The sequence below is a fragment of the Marmota marmota genome, unplaced genomic scaffold (assembly GCF_001458135.2).
Source record: "Marmota marmota marmota unplaced genomic scaffold, marMar, whole genome shotgun sequence".
Classification (NCBI taxonomy): Eukaryota; Metazoa; Chordata; class Mammalia; order Rodentia; family Sciuridae; genus Marmota; species Marmota marmota.
The window spans coordinates 150,232-167,548 of NW_026000248.1; the positions used below are offsets into that span (position 1 = coordinate 150,232).

Genomic DNA, 17,317 nt, shown 5'->3' on the forward strand with positions numbered 1-17,317 from the left:
TTTTTTTTTTTTTTTTTTTTTTTTTTTTTTAACAACAGCTCCAATTCCACTTTGTAAGAAGCACTTGATGCTTCTTAAGGAAAACAAGAAGCATCCTCTCTCTCCCTTTGGCGATCTCTCCCATTCCTAGAGAATTGGGAGGAAAGAGCTGTCACCAGGAACCATTTGGAGCCAGGAAGGCAGAAGCCAAGGCCAGCCTAGATAAACCCATTTGGGAAGCACTTTGTGCTGATCCATACATTCCTGATTGGTTTCAGACCAGTCCCTGGAGGACAGCGAGCTCAGAAGGCTGGCTGCCAGGCTGGAAGAAGGGGCCAAGGGAAGGGATGCTGTCCATGAACCAGCCAAGGCTGCGCAGGGGGCGTGGCAGCTCAGGAGGAGCAGAAGGCCCTGAGGGCGCCTTACCTGGAGGACTCTGGGGTGAAGCTGCTGCCGTCCAGCAGCCCCATCTTGCAGAAGAGGACCCCATTGACGTAGGGTATAGAAGAGGGCTCCTTGAGCTGGAAGTCCACCTTAAACTTAAACTTCTTTAACATTGTGAGAGCCAGGCGCCAGCGAGCTGGCTGCACAGGCGAGCGCCGCCCCCTTAGCTCTACTAAGACCCGGATCCTCCCAGATCCAGGGCTGGGGTCGCGAGCTGAACGCACGGGCGAGGCCGGGGGCGCCGCGGGCGGGCTGTGGCGGGATTGCCTCCGCCCTCTCTCGAGGAAGCCCAGGCCGGAGCTTGGTTGCGGCACCAACCTCGGCAGACCTCCACGAGCGGTTGTGCTGCAACTGGCCCAGGGAAGGGCGCCCTTAGGTGCGCACCTCGCGGCTGTCGCCACCCTTCTGAGAGCTGTGAGAGGAAAAGCTCGGAGTATGGTGGCTGTCTCAGCTTCAGCGACTGGGGCCGGGGCGCCCCCAGCGGCCGCGATCTGCAGCGCACTGCCGGGAGGAAGCGGTAGGCACGGGGAGGGCAGGGAGATTCTTGGCGGGCAGGGGGCTCCCTGGGGAAACTAAACCTCAATGGCAGTTAGCGCTTCACGCCTCTCTGGGCTTAAGAAAAGACAAATGCAGCCAAAAAAGCTTCCTTCTACAGCTTCCTGGGCTCCTTTGTTTTCAGTTTTTGCACCGCCTCTTTTCTCCCCCTCCCCTTCCAGCGATTTCTTTCCCTTGGGTTTCAGAGTTAATAGGGACTGTCAGAATATAACGTTGTTTTAGTCAAATTGAAATCCAAAAACTAAAACTTCTTTTAAATACTAAATATTCGCGAACCTTCAAATATGAAATAAAGAAGAGGAAAAGGGAAAGGGATTAAAATGTGTTGAGGGCCTACCAAGTGCCCAGCCATGAACTGATACAGCCTTTTTTTTTTTTTTTTTTTCCTTTTATCTAATGCCTGCCACCCAGGGTAAAAAAGAGCATAGAAGGAGTTAAAATCACACCTTCCCTTTTAAAATTTGCCCATACTCGGAACTGAAAATGCTTAAAATCAAATTCTGCAGGGTAAGCTTAAAAAAAAAAAAATCTTGCTACTTGCATAGCAATTACCTGTCGTGTATAAGCACATGCAATATCTTGTTAAAGTTTATGTTCACTTGGTTACATAAAGTTCAGGTTTTTCAACTGAGACTTTCATCCTTTAATCTCAAGGACTCTCTTGCAGTAACCTCTGAAAGGGTGTAATTGAAAAGATTCTCTTTCCCAGTTAATTGATTTATTCATTCATTCATATAAAATGTTTTAATTGCATAAAATGTCAATCACAGGCTAGTCCCAATGATTAAAAAAAAAAAAAAAACTAAGAATTTTACCCTCTACTGATGCAGACCTGTTTAGATCCAACATTAAAAGACATGGCATCAAGCCAGGTGCCCAGGAGTCTACTCAGCTCAGCTACCCATCAAGCCCAGTGGCTCTGAGGCTGAGGCAGGAGGATCACAAGTGGCAGCCCAGCCTGGGAAACCAAAACCCTGCCTCAAAATTTTAACAAGTGTGGGGGATCTATAGCTCAGTGGTAGAGTGCTTAACTAGCATGTGTGCAAGGTCCTGGGTTCAAACCCCTGAATTGCAAAAACAAACAAACAAACAAATCCCACAAGCAGACAAACATAGAATTCATTTAGGTAGAAGTTGGAGGAAGAAGCAATGAATTGAAATTGACCAGTTTTCTGAATTTCAAATAATGCAAATATTTGAGATAAAGTGGGAGGGGGGGGAGTGTTCTTGGTAAAAGAAATAGGAAAAATAAAGACCCAGAAACAGAGTGTCAAATGTGAGAATGGGTAAAACTTGTTGCCCAGCAGGACAGAGGGGGAAAGTGGGAAGAGTTGGGGGACTTTGAAGTTTGTCACTTGGACAACTGGGTGGAGTGAGTACTGGAAGCAGGAGGAGGACAGGTTGGGAATGGAGAAATAATGAGACTTTATCTGAACTGCTTGCAGGGAGAGAGGGCCAGCCTTAGCTCATGTGAAAGGTTAAGATTGAAAATATGCTTTTGGGGATTGTGGTATTTACTGATGGCCGAAGTTCAAAAGGCAGATAAGAATGAGTTGCTCTGAAGAATAATTAATGGGTAGACAGAGGAGGAGTCGATTGTGAAGGCTTTCAAGAACAAAGAGCTGGAGAAAGAGGGAAATCAAGAAAGAGAGATGATCTGGAAGCCAAGAGAGAGTTTTAACCATTCAACATTTGTAGTTACTAAGACCTACTGTGTGCCAGGCTATTATGCTGGGATCTAGATACAAATGAATAAGACACGCAGGGGCTTACAAATGAATGGAAGAAAACAGAAAAGCAACAGATCAATGAGAGACAGAAAGGGAGACAGAGACACACAGAGAGAGGGAAAGACTCATTTCCTGTCCTAGGACTCATTCCTTGTTCAAGATCTTACAGTCTTGGAGGACACAGGTAAGTAGGCAGTCCTAGAACAAAGTAACAGTGAATACTCTCTCTGTATAATGGTACATAAAGAATGCAGAGGGAGAGTATTCTACCATCTCAGGGAAGCTTCTGAAGGTAAGTGACTTTTTGATGAGAGTCGGGGTGGGGAGCAGTTTCCAGCCTACTCTGCATGTGCAGAGGCTCAGAGGAAGAGAACACATTTCAGAGGGAACTGAAATTACTTCTGTCTGGCTGCAGTTTACAGTGGGGCTGTGGCGATGGGTAGAGATGGGAGCCACTGATGTTTTAAGGCAGAAGAAGGGCATCTTAGAAAGACCTCCAGCTGTAGTAAAACTGGAAGATGAGAGATGGTCTGTTATTCTTTTTTAGACATATAGTTGAAAAACTTTGCTTATTAAACACCTACTATGGGTCAGGGTCAAAACGGACATCATACTCAAAACGTTTAGATGGGGGAAGTTTAATGAAAGTGTTATAGTTAAAGCTTTGTCCCAGGGTTTCATAAACTGACTTCCAGACCACTCACGTATAATCGAATCAAGCCTTTATTGAAGCACACCGGTGGCGGCTGACCAGAACATAAAGCTGTTCCCCTGATCAGCCCTGAACAATTGCAAGAGCACTCCTTATAAGCCTGAAAACTGCAAAAGGGATATTCAGGGGGTCTAGCCAATGCAAGCAAGCCAGGTTACACAAGCGAGACAGTGCGGTCAAGCGGAGGGAAGCCTAACCAATCACAGTTAGCCCAGTCACCCCAGTTACAGAAACAGAGCCCAGTTACCCTAGTTACAGAAACAATGCCCCATTAGGTAGTTCCATGTTCTTAAAGGTTTCTATAACAAAAGGAAAAGAACATCTTGCCCCAGTCATGACTCTTTTACTTGGCATGGTTGTTTTACAGGATGAAGTCATAAAACAAAATGGAGTCACATTTGCTCCTACTATCACAAAAGGACCCTACAGATTTGGGGGCAGGATCAAAAACTCACAGTTTTGTGGGGAGTTGAAAGGAGGCAGAGATAAATATCTGATCTGTCTCAACTCCTGTTTTCTCATCTCCTGCTGGAGTTTCCCATGATCTGCCCCAACCAAAGCCAGAAGGTAAAGGAGCCTGGAATATGCAGTTCATACAGGACAGCCTTAGGAGGCAGAGATGATAAGGACAGGTAATATTAAAATGATATAAAGCTACCAGCACACACCTGATTCATCCAGCATTTACTGTAGGAATCCACAACCACTCTAGATATTTCAAAACACACAGGAATTTCATCTGGCATTTTAGTGCTTCTGAGGTCCTTGGAAGGGATGGAGGAGTAGAAATCCCCAGACCAGTGTGTCCAAAGTTACATCAGTTAAGATGAACATTACTAGTCTGGTCCTATTTCACTTCCTTTTTAAAAATTTTTATTTGTTCTTTTTAGTTATACATGACTGTAGAGTGTATTTTGACATATCGTACATGCATGGAGTATAACTTCCCATTCTTGTGGTTGTATATGATGTGGTGTTACACTGGTTGTATATTCATATATGAACATAGGAAAGTGATATCCGATTCATTCTACTGTCTTTCCTATTCTCATTGTCCCTCCCTTCCTTTCATTCCCCTTTGTCTAATCCAATGAACTTCTCTTTTTTTTTTTCCCTTCACCCCCCTCCTTATTGTGTGTTAGCATCTTCATATCAGAACACTTGGCCTTTGATTTGGGGGGATTGACTTGTTTCACTTAGCATGATTGTTTACAGTTCCATGCATTTACTGACAAATGCCATAACTTCATTCTTCTTTATGGCTGAGTAATAGTCCATTATTATGTATATCACATTTGCTTTATCCATTCATCTTTTAAAAGGCACATAGTTTGGTTCCACAGTTTAGCTAGTGTGAATTGAGCTGTTATAAACATTGATGTGGCTGTTGTCACTATAGTCCACAGATTTTAAGACTCTTGGGAATGTGCCATGGAGTGGGATAACTGGGTCAAATGGTGGTTTCATTCCAAGTTTTCTGAGGAATCCCTTATTGCTTTCCTTAGTACTTGCACCAATTTGCAGTCCCATCAGCAATGTATGAGTGTACCTTTTCCCCCACATTTTCACCACATTACTGTTATTTGTATTCTTGATAATTGGCATTCTGACTGGAGTGAGATGAAATCTCAGTGTAGTTTTAATTTGCATTTCTCTAATTGCTAAAGATGTTGAACATTTTTTCATATATTTATTAACCAATTGTGTTTCTTCTGTGATGTGTACATTCAATTTCTTTGCCCATTTATTGATTGGGTTATTTATTTGGTTTTTGGTGTTAAGTTTTTTGTTTTTTTTTTTTTTTNATTTAGAGACAGGGTCTCACTGAGTTGCTAAGTGCCTCACAGTTGCTGAGGCTGGCTTTGAACTCACAATTCTCCTGTCTCAGCCTCCCAAGCTGCTGGGGTTATAGGCATGCAGCACCACATCCCAGCTGGTGTTAAGTTTTTTGAGTTCTTTACATATCCTGGAGACTACTGCTCTACCTGAGGTGCAGGTAGCAAAGATTTCCCCCCCATTCTGTAGGCTCTCTCTTCACATTCTTGCTTCCTTTTGTGTGACTCCTTTACTTCCAAATATGGAAGCTTACATTTCTAGGTCCACATGTAGATAGGACCATGTGACTAATTCTAGCCAATTATATCTGAGAGGAAGTAATGTGTCACTTCCAGAATGACACCATCACAAGCTTGTGAGCATTCTCTAGACTGTCTCTTCCCTGCCACAAAAGTCATGGAAGAGACTCTGGGGTAACATAGTAGGTACAAAGTTGAAGCATCCTAGATTCTAAGAACATGGAGAGCAACTCTCCACATCTGCAGTAAACATTTTGGTGTGAGAAAGAAACTTTTACTGCATTAGGCCACTGAGATTTGGGGAATCATTTTTTTAAATTTATTTTGAATTTTTAATTGTAATTAAACACAGTACCTTTAATTAATTAATTAATTTAATTAATTAATTATTTATTTATTTTTATGTTGTGCTGAGAATTGAACCCAGGGCCTTGCAAGTGCTAGAGGAGTGCTCTACCACTGAGCCACAACCCCCCCCCCGAATCATTTGTTACTAATAAGCCTCGTTTATTCTGACAAGAATGTACCTAGGATCAGACACTGCTATTGCTGCTGTCAGCACTGACTCTCACACCATGAAGACCACAAGGGGAGCATGAATGTCACATACATGTCATCACTCCTCACAAGTAACCTGCAAATGCAGGAAGGTAACCTTCATTTACTTGTACATTTTTTTCTAAGTATATCTCTTTGGCAGACCTTATTTGTACCTAGAACTCAAGTGGGAAGGGATTCTGAGAAATGTCATTTTTTAGCTTTTCAACTTCTTCAAACAGGAGGGTGGAGTGGAAGTTGGAAAGGGTACCAGTAATGTACCCATAATGCAAGTTCTTCAAAGGCAGGGTTGGTTTCACTAATTATCTTTGTATGTTTTGTATCCAGTCTGGGATGTGACATTAGTGGATGTCAAAAAATATTTCTTGAAATAATCTGAGTTTATGGACCAATCCTAAGTTTTTATCTCTCAGGTGAAATAATAGAGATGTAAAATAAGTGCTAAAACTACTCCTTACTAAAGATTTGAGAGTTATGAAAGTACTCTAGACTATGAGAAGGAAATAGCAGAAGTCATCAATACAAAGGAGTGGAGGTGGGCAGAAGAGAAAATAGCCATACCAAACAATTAGAGAATACCTTGTAAGTTAAGTTAGATTCAACTGCAAATAAAACTTAAAACTGCAGTGGCTTAAATATAACAGGAGCTCATTGTTTCCTTAAAGACAGGGGGTAAACAGCCTGGAGCTCTGCCATGGGAGCTCCTTGACCCTCAGGAACTCATGCACTGTTATACCACCATCTTTAATGTGTGGTTTTGACCAGATGGTTGATGATAGCTGCTTTTGCACCAGCCACCATTTCTCAGTTTCAATCAGCAAGAAGATGGTAGGAAGAAAAGTATGCTCCCTCCTTTCAAGAACACTTCCTAGAAGATGCACACTCCTCTTTTATTTAAATCTCATTTAAATGAATGTGCATTGTGAACAGAAGTGATGATACCAATTGAGGCCTGGTCCATAGAGACTGCCCTTACATGATCCTCTTCATTTCTGGCATCTTCTGGTCAGATTTTTGCCATCAAGGGAAACATTAGATATCACATATTGGATGACAGAGCCTCTACTAGCCTGGATCCCTAGGTGATTATGAATCAAAGAGTTAATCCCCTCACCCAATCGCCTTTGGCCAGGAAATGCTTATGCTGAATTGTTAAGTGAGCAAGAAACAAAATTTTTTTGTGACCCTTTGAGGTATATTTGCCACAACAACTAGCATTGTCTTCATACAAAAATTGTTACAGAAGCAGGATGCTATTTTAAAAATCTCAAACTTGTCAGGCAGTAGACAGCAAGAAAACTTACCAGAGACTGGAAAATGGAAATCCATGGCAAAATGTCTTGGTATCTTTTCTCCTATTAAAAACATAACACCACAATTTGGATGGGTTACAATGAAGAGTGGTTTATTTTGGCTTATAGTTCTGCTTCAAGGTCAAAGGGCTGCATCTGGTGATGGCCTTCTTGCTGGCAGAGTCCCAAAGTGGTGCAAGGCATCACAAGGCAGGAGACAGGGACCATGAGAACTGCCTTTTGTAGCAAACCCAATCTCAATCCTTTATCCTATTAATGTGTTAATCTATCAATCACACAAATGAGGTAATCCATTCATGGGGGAAGAGCTCTAAACACCTCCTAAAGGTTCTTTCGCTTACTGTCCCATATGGATTCAGTTTCAGTACAAATTTTGGATTCTGAAACCATAGTACAAGACATTTGGTAAGAATTGCCTGCAGTAAATTGAAAGGACAATAAGATGCCTCTAAATCCCATAGCTCTGGAAGAGGTTGGAAAATGAAATGCTGGTAGGCTATATTCACTGGCTGTATTTAACAAGATATTGGAAAAATAAGATGAGCTCCTAGAATAATTAAAAGGTTTCCAAACATGATGTAAAACAGAATATAGAGAGTTCAGAACTTTGGAGCCTTGAGGGGTTGAAAAAACTGACTGTTGTATACTTCAAAGAATAGGAAATAAATCTGAAAAGGTGTTTGAGCAAAAAAGGTGAATAAAATTTCAGTCATGCAGCAAAAATTAGATTTAGGGCGTGGCCTCACATTGGAGGTCTCCAAGTAGTCCCTCAAATTCAGAGGAAAAGAGGCATAGGAATGAAGAAGCAAAGAAATAGGATCGAGAATTATCTCTAGGAAACTTTCATGTTTACTGGCTTATGGAACTGATAGGGAAGCAAATGGATCAGAAGTCTTTTCACTGTTTGAGAAATTGTACTGCTAAGAAAATCACTTAAGAGCTTATTTTAAAAGCTGTACTCTCTCTACAGAAGTCATGCTTCTCAATACCCATTTCAAATGCAGGCTTAGAGGAAGAACTTCCAGAAGGCAGAGCCAGTGACCACAGAGGACCAAGTACAAGGGTGTTCCCCACTGAGAGTGGTACCAGGATCTAGTGGAGGAACTTCCCGTTCAGGTCCATCACGGTGCCTCCTAGCAGAATTTCATCTTTGCATAGGCCAGTGTCTTCTTTCCCCTGATTTCCTACCTGGACATGTTGACTGCAGTAAATTTGCTGCATTGTGACATACTGGGTGCATTTTGGAAAAGATATCAGTTCATGGGATGCAGTAGAGTTTCTCACCCTCAGCACTACTGATATATTGGACTGGAAAGTTCTTTTTGTGGGGCTGTCCTGTGTATTTTATAATGTTCAGCAGCCTTCCTGGCCTCTGCACACTAGTTGCCAATAGTATCCACCTCACTCCTTCAATTGTGTCAGTCAAAACATTTCCAGACATTCCACAAAAACCACCTCTTGTTGAAAATTATTGGGCCACAGGATAATATGGAGAGATATCACAACCAGATGGAGAATCCTGAGCATTACCTGGGAATCCTGTATTTTGAATTTAATGCAGTGGCTGGGTGGGATTTAGGTTATCTTACTTGGTGAGGGAATGAGCATATTATTTGTTTGCAAAAAATAAAGGATGAAATGGTGATTTGGTGATCAAATGGATGGACTATAGCATAGAGTTCAAGGTTATCACCAAACATGCTTTCTCGTAATTCACAATAGCTAAGATCCAAACTGGGATTAGATACCCCACTATGCTTAGCCCTAAACATAAACATTCAAGAAACAAGAATGTTCACCAGAGTACTACTAGCAATGGCCTAAAACTCAAAGGACTTGGCAGTGCTTTACATCCCTCCAGAGGAGCCTGTTCTATAATCGATAAACCCTGACATACCTCACCACCTTTAGCTTTTATCAGCCTATATACTGCCATCTTCAGCAAAACCTAACAAGTTCTTATAGTAGGCAAGATAATTTTACATTAATATGTTAGGTCAAGGTGTAGCCTATAAGGTGGAAAGTAATGGGCTACATTTTCTATGTCTTACAACAAATCTTCCGGACAGCTTTTATGAAACTTAAAAGCCCAAGTTGGATTTAGTAGTAAGTTAAGAATAGAGAGCTTAGCTGAATTGGGCAATAAAGTATGCACACACCACCCGTCACCCTCTTCAAATATAATTACACAAAACCTGATACATAATCCACTTGATTAGACTGTATGAGTAGAGATAAGTCATAACAAGTTAGACATACTGGAAAGTGTGTTTGGAATAAACAAAATGTAGCTTATTCACTAAAGCACCCGGCCTACACCCGGGAGATTTCACCCACTATGAACATTTTGAACTAATGCTAGCCCACAACCCCTTCCCACTAAAATATGATTCATTTTAATAAATAAAACATTTATCTTAAATAAAAGTAGAAGAGATAGAAATTATTACCAGGAGCTATAGAGAAAGCACCATAAGGGAAAGATGAAAAAAAAATTATAGTGTAAAAAAGAAAAGACTAAAACTTTTACCTTTTGCATAATGATTTAACCAGAAAACCCTTGACAAGAAGAATTTAAGCCAAGCACCCCGAAACCAGATTAGCTACTTATGAACAGCTAATAAGAGCTCATCTGTCTATGTTGCAAAACAGGGGAATGACTTATAAGTAGAGGTGAAAAGCCTAGGCAGCCTGGTGATAGTTGGTTGTCCAGATTAGAATTTTAGATCTACTTTAAATTTACCTGAAGCACAAGCAAGCCAAATGTAATTTTAAATGTTAATCTAAACAGGGACAGCTCTTTAGAATCAAGGAAAAACCTTAATTAGAGAGTAAATTTGCTAATTTCCATAGTTGGCCTAAAAGCAGTCTTCAATTGAAAAAAACACTCAAACTTAACCTAATCATCAAAACTTAATACCTAACTCTCAATAACCTCCTAAACCAACACTGGACTAATCTATTTTTCTTATAGAAGAAATTATGTTAAAATTAGTAACAAGAAGATTGTTCTCCCTGCATAAGTTTATATCAGACCGAATAATTTACTGATGTAATTAACAAATTCATAATATTAAATAAATCATAAAACCATTATTAATAACATTGTTAAACCAACACTGGTATGCACTTAAGGGAAAGATTTAAAAAAGTAAAAGGAACTCGGCAAACATTAACCCCGCCTGTTTACCAAAAACATCACCTCTAGCATAATCAGTATTAGAGGAACTGCCTGCCCAGTGACACATGTTTAACCCATACAGAGGTAGCATAATCACTTGTTCTTTAAATAGGTTCTAGTATGAATGGCTTGACGAGGGTTTAACTGTCTCTTACTTTTAATCAGTGAAATTGATCTTCCCGTGAAGAGGCAGGAATATTCTAATAAGATGAGAAGACCCTATGGAGCTTAAATTTAATGGTCTAACAGCCTTAACTTCACCTACAGGGTCAAAATTATTGTTAACAGACTAAAAATTTTGGTTGGGGTGACCTTGGAGTACAAATAAGCCTCCAAATGATAATCATCTAGATATAACATGTCCAAATTACGACTCATCAGTTGACCCAAACTATTGATCAATAGAACAAGTTACCCTAGGGATAACAGTGCTATCCTACTCAAGAGTTCATATCGACAGTTTAGGGTTTACGACCTTGATGTTGGATCAGGACATCCAAATAGTGTAACCGCTATTAATGGTTCCCTTGTTCAATTATTAAAATCCTATGTGATCTGAGTTCAGACCCGAGAAATCCAGGTCTGTTTCTATCTATTACTGTATTTCTCCCAGTACGAAAGGACAAGAGAAATGAGGCCAATTAAACACTTATGCCTTAGATAAATAGATTAAATAATCTAAATCTAGTAAACTATTATAAATACCCTGCCCTAGAACAGGGCTTTTAAGATGACAGAGCCCCGTCATTGCATAAGACTTAAAACTTTATATCAGAGGTTCAGTTCCTCTTCTTAACATTAATGTTTCTAGTAAACCTCCTCCTCCTAATTATCCCAATCCTAGTAGCCATAGCTTTCCTAACCCTTATTGAACAAAAAATACTAGGCTACATACAACTCTGTAAAGGCCCCAATGTCGTCGGGCCCACCAGCTTACTCCAACCATTTGCCGATGCAATAAAACTATTCATTAAAGAGCCTATAAAACCTTTGACATCATCAATTATATTATTTATTGTTGCCCCTACCCTAGCCCTAACCCTGGCATTTACCATATGAATCCCCCTACCCATACCCCAACCCCTGATCGACATAAATATAGGCATACTATTTATTCTCACTACCTCAATCCTAGCTGTATATGCAATCCTGTGGTCAGGCTGAGCCTCCAACTCTAAATACACTCTAATCGGAGCATTATGAGTCATAGCACAAACAATCTCATATGAAGTAACACTAGCCATTATTCTCCTCTCTGTATTGCTAATAAATGGCTCCTTTACTCTATCTATCCTTATTACTACTCAACAGTTCACATGACTACTACTACCGACATGACCCCTAGCAATAATGTGATTCATCTCAACACTAGCAGAGACCAACCGAACTCCGTTTGACTTAATAGAAGGAGAATCAGAACTTGTATCAGGCTTCAATGTCGAATATGCCCTTTCACCTTATTTTTTATAGCTGAATACACAAATATTATTATAATAAATGCCCTAACAGCAACCTTCTTTATAGGGGAATTACTCAACCCTTCCCTTCCTGAAAGTTTTACACTCAGTTTCACCCTAAAAACCATCATTTTAACTTCTATGAATTTGAGCATCCTATCCACGATTTTACTATGATCAAATTATGCATCTTTTATGAAAAAGCTTCCTACCCCTCACTCTGGTCCTATGCATATGACATATCTCCCTTCCCATTATCACTGCATGTGTACCACCCCTAATCTAAGAAATACATTTGATAAAAGAGTTGTTTTGATTGAGTAAATAATAGAGGTTTAAATCCTCTTATTTTTAGAATCATACGACTTGAACCTAATCCTAAGAATTCAAAATTCTTCATGCTACCTTTACATTGTGTCCTAAAAAGTAAGGTCAGCTAAATAAGCTATCGGGCCCATTCCCTGAAAATGTTGGTTTATATCCTTCCGGTATTAATTAATCCCCTAAACTCCTCCACAATCTACCTCACCTTATTTTCTGGAACAATAATTACACTATTCAGCTCCCACTGACTACTTATTTGAGTAGGCTTAGAAAGAAGTATGCTGGCAATTATTCCCATCCTAATAGATAAAAGGTATCCCCAATCCACAGAAGCTGCATGCAAATATTTCCTAATTCAAGCCACTGCATCAATAATCTTAATAATAGGCACAATTTTTAATTTTAAAAACTTAGGCCAATGCACCCTATCCAATTCATGCAATCAAATCTCATCATTTATATTCACAATAGCACACTCAATAAAAATGAGATCTGCCCCATTTCACTTTTGAGTACCAGAGGTCACTCAAGGAATTGCACTTAAATCAGGACTAATCCTACTAACATGACCAAAAATTGCCCCAATCTCCATGCATATCAAATTTCATCTTCCATAAACTCCACCCTTATATTACTTATGGGAATTCTGTCTATTGTGTTAGGAGGCTGAGGAGGACTCAACCAAACTCAACTACGAAAAATCTTAGCATATTCATCAATCACGCATATAGGATGAATAATAGCAATTATTACATATAATCCAACTTTGACAATATTTAATTTAATCATTTATATTACACTTACCATTAATATATTTATACTTCTCCAATACAACAAAAAATTTCTACCCTCTCCTTATCAAATTTATGAAATAAATTCTTCCTACTAACCCCATCAATTCTAATCATACTAATATCACTAGGAGGATTACTTCCTCTAACCAGATTTGCCCCCAAATGAATTATTATTAAGGAACTAATTTCAAACAAGAATATTATCTTCTCTATAATAATAGCAATACTAGCCCTCCTAAATTTATATTTCTACACATGACTTATTTATTCTACATCCCTAACCCTATTTCCAACCTTTAACAACACTAAAATAAAGTGACAATTTAAAAATACAAAACTAACTCCCCTTCTACCAAACTTTATTATTATCTCTACCCTCTCCCTACCACTCACACCTCTCCTATCATCTCTGAGCTAGGAATTTAGGTTAACCCAGACCAAGAGCTTTCGAAGCCCTAAGTAAGTGTCCAACACATAATTCCTGAGTTAAGGACTGCAAGACTCTACCCTACATCAATTGAATGCAAATAAATTAATTAAGCTAAGCCCTTTCCATCTAAATTAATGGGATTTAAACCCATAAAACTTCAGTTAACAGCTAAATTCCTACTTCAACTGGCTTCAATCTACTTCTCCTGTGGTAAGTAAAAAGGCCATAGAAGCCCTGGCAGAGTTGATTCAAAGCTGCTCCTTTGAATTTGCAATTCAATGTGATTATTCACCTCTGGGCTTGGTAAAAAGAGGGCTCAACCTCTGTCTTTAGATTTATATTCTAATACTTACTCGGCCATTTTACCATCTACCTATGTTCATCAACCGTTGATTCTTCTCAACTAATCACAAAGATATCGGAACACTTTACCTCCTATTTGGCACTTGAGCTGGAATAGAAGGAACAGCACTTAGTCTATTAATTTGGGCTGAATTAGGCCAACCCGGAGCCCTGTTAGGCGATGATCAGATCTATAATGTTTATCATAACTATACACGCATTTGTTATAATTTTCTTTATAGTCAGGCAATTATGATTGATGGATTTGGGAACTGATTAGTACCCCTTATAATCGGAGCCCCTGATATGCCATTTCCCCATATAAATAACATGAGCTTCTGGCTCCTTCCCACATCCTTCCTCCTCTTGCTTGCTCCTTCTATAGTTGAAGCAGGTGCGGGAACAGGTTAAACAGTATATCCCACACTAGCTGGAAATCTTGCCCATGCGGGAGCCTTAGTAGGATTAACCATCTTCTCCCTTCACTTAGCAGGATTATCATCAATTCTAGGAGCGATTAATTTTATTACTACAATTATTAACATAAAACCCACTGCTATATTCCAATATCAAACACCTCTGTTCATATGATCCATACTAATCACAGCAGTATTACTTCTTTTATCTCTTCCAGTCTTTGCAGCAGGGATTACAATACTTCTAACAGATCGAAATCTAAATACTATATTCTTTGACCCTGTGGGAGGTGGAGATCCTATTCTCTATCAACAATTATTCTGAGTTTTTGGGCACCCTGAGATCTATATTCTTATTCTACCAGGGTTTGGTATTATCTCCCATATTGTAAAATATAGTCAGGTAAAAGGAACCATTCGGTTATATAGGAATAGTATGAGCTATAATATCTATTGGTTTTCTCGGATTCATTGTATGAGTGCACCACATGTTCACTGTTGGGATAGATGTCGATGATACCCGAGCTTACTTCAAATCTGAAACTTTAATTATTGCTATTCCAAGAGGGGTAAAGTTTTCAATTGACTAGGCAACCTTACATGGAGGTAATATTAAATGGTCACCAGCAATACAATGAGCCCTCGGCTTCATTTTCTTATTCACCATTGGAGGTTAGCAGATTCCTGCTAACAGGAATCATTCTGGCTAACTCTTCATTAGATATTGTCTTACATGTTACATATTATGTTGTAGCCCACTTTCACTATGTCATATCTATATGAGCCATATTTGCCATCATAGGAGGGTTTGTTCACTGATTTCCCCTTTTTTCTGGTATATGCTAAATAATATATGAGCTAAAATCTACTTTACTGTAATGTTTGTAGGGGTAAATTTAACTTTCTCCCCTCACACTTCTTGGGATTATCAGGAATACCATGTCGATACTCCCACTACCCAGATGCATACACGGCATGAAACACTATATCTTTGATGGGCTCATTTATTTCCCTCATGGCTATCATAATTATAATTTTTATAATTTGAGAGGCATTCACATCAAAACAAGAAGTTCTTACCATAGAGTTAACACCCAATAACTTAGAATGACTACACGGGTGCCCTCCACCTTATCACACATTTGAAGAACCAACTTTTATTAAAGCCTGGACCAAGAAAGGGAAGAATTGAATTTCCTAAAACTAGTTTCAAGCCAGCTCCATAACCGTTATGACTTTCTTCATGAGATATTAGTAAAATAATTACATAACTTTGTAAAAGTTAACTTATAGGTTAAACTCCTTTACATCTCTATGGCATACTCCCTTGAATTAGGATTTCAAGATGCCACATCACCTATTATAGAAGAGCTCCTACACTTCCATGACCACACTCTTATAATTGTGTTCTTAATTAGCTCTCTTGTCCTCTACATTATCTCATTGATATTAACTACAAAACTAACCCATACAAGTACCATAGACGCCCAAGAAGTAGAAACTATCTGAACTATTCTTCCTGCTATTATTCTCATCTTAATTGCCCTTCCCTCACTCTGTATTCTATACATAATAGACAAAATTAACGACCCATCTCTAATGGTAAAAACTATAGGCCATCAGTGATATTGAAGTTATGAATATACAGACTACGAAGATCTTAGTTTTGACTCCTATATGATTCCAACCTCGGATCTGGCCCCAGGAGATCCTCGATTTCTGGAAGTAGATAACTGAGTAGTACGTCCAATAGAGGTACCTGTGCGAATACTAATTTCATCTGAAGACATGCTCCACTCCTGAGTGGTCCCATCCCTTGGCTTAAAAATGGATGCAATTCCAGGTTGACTTAATCAGGCTACCTTAACATCAACATGGCTGGGGCTTTACTATGTGCAATGTTCTGAAATCTGTAGCTTTATGCTAATCGTCCTTGATCTGGTCCCATTAAAACACTTTGAAAATTGATCCTCACCAATGTTATAAATTCATTATGAAGCTACAGCAGCATCAGTCTTTTAAGTTGAAGATTAGGAGCCAAAATCTCCTCATAATGAGATGCCCCAATTAGACACATCAACATGATTTGTTACAATTTTATCAATGATCCTAGCCTGATTTTTTATATTTCAACTTAAAATTTCAAACCATCTGTACCCGTCTAACCCTTCCCCAAAAGACATTAGATTAACTGAACACAAAACTGTATGAGAAGAAAGATGAACGAAAATTTACTTGCCACTTTCATTATCCCTACAATAATATGACTTCTTATTGTTATCTTTATTATTATGTTCCCCAACATCCTCTTTCCCTCACCCAAACAACTTATCAACAACAACCTAGTATCATTCCAACAGTGATTAATTCAACTTGTACTAAAACAAATAATGGCAATACATAACCCAAAATGATCAACCTGATCCCTAATACTAATTTCACTGATTACATTCATGGGCTCTACAAATCTACTAGGTCTACTCTCTCACTCCTTTATACCAACCAACCCAGCTGTCAATGAACTTAGGAATGGCTATACCCCTATGAGCAGGTGCAGTAATTATTGGTTTCCACCACAAGACTAAAGCATCCCTCGCCCATCTTCTTTCACAAGGAACCCCTCTCTCCCTTATCCCAATATTAATTATTTTTTTATTGGTTGTTCAAAACATTACAAAGCTCTTGACATATCATATTTCATACATTTGATTCAGGTGGGTTTTGAACTCCCAATTTTACCCCAAATACAAATTGCAGAATCACGTCGGTTACAAATCTACATTTTTACATAATGCCCTATTAGTAACTGCTGTATTCTGCTACCTTTCCTATCCTCTACTATCTCCCCTCCCCTCCCCTCTCATCTTCTCTCTCTACCCCATCTACTGTAATTCGTTTCTCTCCTTGTTTATTTTCCCATTCCCCTCACAACCTCTTATATGTAATTTTGTATAACAATGAGGATCTCCCTCCATTACCATGCAATTTCCCTTTTCTCTCCCTTTCC

At 39.3% G+C, this 17,317-nt stretch overlaps 1 long non-coding RNA gene and 1 pseudogene across 1 annotated transcript in view; one reads left to right on the top strand and one right to left on the bottom strand.

Moving 5' to 3' along the window:
* LOC107161125 overlaps positions 1–8,562 on the bottom strand; it is a 16,359-nt pseudogene extending 7,797 nt beyond the window's left edge.
* A 1,186-nt stretch (positions 8,563–9,748) lies between these two features.
* LOC125614076 overlaps positions 9,749–17,317 on the top strand; it is a 28,848-nt gene continuing 21,279 nt past the window's right edge. Inside the window, exon 1 of the long non-coding RNA XR_007344714.1 lies at positions 9,749–10,000. This is a non-coding gene — a long non-coding RNA (uncharacterized LOC125614076). The remainder of the gene's footprint in view (positions 10,001–17,317) is intronic.